Source organism: Halichoerus grypus, chromosome 2 (assembly GCF_964656455.1).
Source record: "Halichoerus grypus chromosome 2, mHalGry1.hap1.1, whole genome shotgun sequence".
In the NCBI taxonomy this organism is placed as follows: Eukaryota; Metazoa; Chordata; class Mammalia; order Carnivora; family Phocidae; genus Halichoerus; species Halichoerus grypus.
Window position 1 is genome coordinate 6,634,217 of NC_135713.1, and position 3,486 is coordinate 6,637,702.

The following is a 3,486-nucleotide window of genomic DNA, read 5'->3' on the forward strand; positions in this document are numbered from 1 at the left end:
CAGTTCTTCCCAGTTTGATCTATAGATTCAATGCAATCCCAATCAAAATACCAGCAACAAAGATATCAGCAAATAGATTCTAAAATTTATTTGGAGAGGCAAAGGACTCAGAATAGATAATATAATATTGAAGGAGAAGAACAAAATTGGAGAATTGACACTACCCAGCTTTAAGCCTTACTATAGAGCCACAGTAATCAAGACACGTGATATTGGTGAAAGAGTAGACAAATAGATCACTGGAACAGAATAGGGAACCCAGAAATAGATCCACATAAATTTAATCAACTTATCTTTGACAAAAGAGCAAAGAAAAACAATGAGCAAAGATGGTCTTTTCAATAAATGGTGCTAGAAGAAACTACATCCATGTACAGAAAAGTCAACCTAGACACAGACCTCACACCCTTCACAAAAAATAATTCAAAATAAATCACAGTCTTAAATGTAAAATGCAAATAAAACTCCCAGAAGAGATCACAGAAAACAACATAGGTGACCGTGAGTCCTGTGAGGACTTTATAGAGGCAACACCAAAGGCATGAGCCGTGAAAGACAAAACTGATCATCTGGACTTCATTAAAATTAAAAACAATGCCAAAAGAATGAGAAGACAAGCCACAGATCGGGAAAAATATTTGCAAAAGACACATCTGATAAAGGACCATTATCCAAACATTATACAAAGAACTCCTAAAACTCAACAATAAAAAAACAACTCAATTTAAAAAATGGACCAAAGACTTTAACAAACACCTCACCAAAGAAGATGCAGATGGCAAATAAGCATTTGAAAAAAATGTTCCTCATTATATGTCATCAGTGAAATGAAAAGTAGAACAATAAGATGCTACCACATACCTATTAGAATGGCCAAAATCTAGAACACTGACATCACCAAATGCTGGTGAGGATATGGAGGACAAGGAACTCTCATTCATTACTGGTAGAAATGCAAAATGGTACCATAACTTTGGAAAACATTTTGACAGTTTCTTATAAAACTCAACATACTCTTATTTTATGATTCAGAAATCACACTTCTTGGTATTTACCCAAAGGGGTTGAAAACTTGTGTCCATACAAATACCTCTGCTTGGATGTTTATAGTAGCTTTATTCATAATTGCCCAAACAAGGAAGCAACCAAGATGTCCTTCAGTAGGTGAGTGGATAAATACACTGTGGTGCAACCAGACAATGGAATATTATTCAGCACTAAAAAGAAATGAGCTGTCAAACCATGATAAGACATAAAGAAACCTTAAATGCATGTTATTATGTGAAAGAAGCCAATCTGAAAAGGCTGCTTACTGTATGATTCCAAATAGGTAACACTCTGGAAAAGTTAAAACTATGGAGACAAGAAAAATATCAGTGGTCGCTAGGGGTTGGGGGGGGGGGAGGATGAATAAGAAGAGCACAGAGGATTTTTAGGGCAGTGAAAATACTCTGTGTGATACAATTACGATAGTTACATGTCATTATACATTTGTCCAAACTCATGGAATAAACAGCACCAGGAGTGAACCGTAATGTAAACTATGTACCTGGACTGATTATGATGTGTCAGTGTAGGTTCATCAATTTTAACACAGGTACTATTCTGGCAGGGTGTTTTTTTGTTTTGTTTTGTTTTGTTTTGTTTGAGAGAGAGAACATAAGCTTACAAGCCAGTGGTGGGGAGGTAAGGGGTGGGGGAGGGGGGAGGAGCAGAAGGGAGAGAGAGAGAGATAGAGAATCCCAAGCAGGCTCCACACCCAGCATGGACCCTGACACGGGGCTCGATCCTATGACACAGAGATCACTACCCAAACCAAAATCAAGAGTCCCACACTCAACCAACTGAGCCACCTAGGCGCCTCTCTGATGGGGAGTGTTTTTGAAGAGGGAGTTTATGCATGTGTGAGAGAAAGGGTATGTGGGAAATTTGTATATATTCTCCCCAGTTTTTCTGTGAAACTTAAACTGATCTAAAAAAATAGTTAATAAAAAAATGCACTGAGAGGCTTGATAAAATTCTTTGTCAATAAAAGTAAAGCTAAATGGAATCACAGAAATAGTTTCCAAGTAGTGTTTTCAGTTCTTACTACGTTTGAAAATACCATATTTCATATTGTGTCCTTTCCACTTGAAATATTATGGTCTCTACTGAGGCTATTCATGGTCATGGCCATCAAATTGGATTTCTATCAAAATCCCTTATTTTATAGTTGGCATCTGTTTCTTCCATCTCTGCAGTATTGTTTGATAGAAATCTTTAACTGTAGTGTTGGTTTCATCCGCCATCTATTGAGTGTCTTGTTTGTGCAAAATGTTCTGTATATTTTGCTTCCATTGCTAATTTATGTTTCACTCATTCCATGTCAATGTCTAGAGAAAGCAATTTGAACTCCTGCTTTTCCAGGATGAAATGTAAAACCTGAATCTGCCAGAATCTCACACAAGGCCTCTGACAACAGCCACAACGCTTCTGCTTCGTACGACTTTTATGTCTGACATGCATTGCCCACTCACTAAAATACATAATGTAGGTATAGCAGCAGTCCTGTGCCTAATATGTGGATGCTCATTCTGGGTTACTGCTTTCCCTTATGGGATTCAAAATATATCACACACAAGGAGGACCTGGGTGGCTCAGTCAGTTGAGCATCTGGCTCTTGATTTCAGCTCAGTTCATGATCTCAGGGTCATTGGATCAAGCCCCACGCAGGTTCCAGGCTCAGAGGGGAGTCTGCTTGAGATTCTCTCTCTTCATCTCTCTCTTCCCCTCCCTGTGCTCTCTCCCTCTCTATAATAAATAAATAAATCTTTAAATATATCTTAAATATATATATGTAATATATATTTATATATATAATATATTATACATATATATCATACTCAAGCCTAATTTTATTTGTCAGTAGCCACTAATTCTTTGCATTTTACTGTTTATGTCTATAATTAATTATTTATTTCAACAAAGCATGTATATGCTAAGGGTATTCATTTATACACAGAGACATTCTACATATTATTCAATCAGTTTAACACTAGGAATGGCTATCAATACATTGAAGTAACTAAAGAGAAGTCTACTTTTATATTCATTGGGGTCAATACAAGATAGATGGAAAGAACAAGCATGTTTAATATAGTCCTACTTAAACAAATATGTGTGAATGTGCCTAGGAAAATGTTAATAGAGTGTATCTATTGGAAATGGAGTTAGGGTGCTTCTTCCCTCCTCTTTATGATATTCTGAAGGAAGGAAGACATACCAAATCTACCATACACTATTTGGGGAACTCAGCACCTAGGAGATTTGCACAGAAGTCAGCCCAAGAGAACAATTTCTGTTCTGCTGGATTTTGAGAATTTTGATCTTTAGGATTCTTGCAATAGCTTACTGAGGTCATATAGTGTTCCTAAGTTCTTTTTCTAGACATAAATGGTCTTCTTCAAAGAGATTTTTAGCTCAAACATTTCAATAAATTTACTGCAG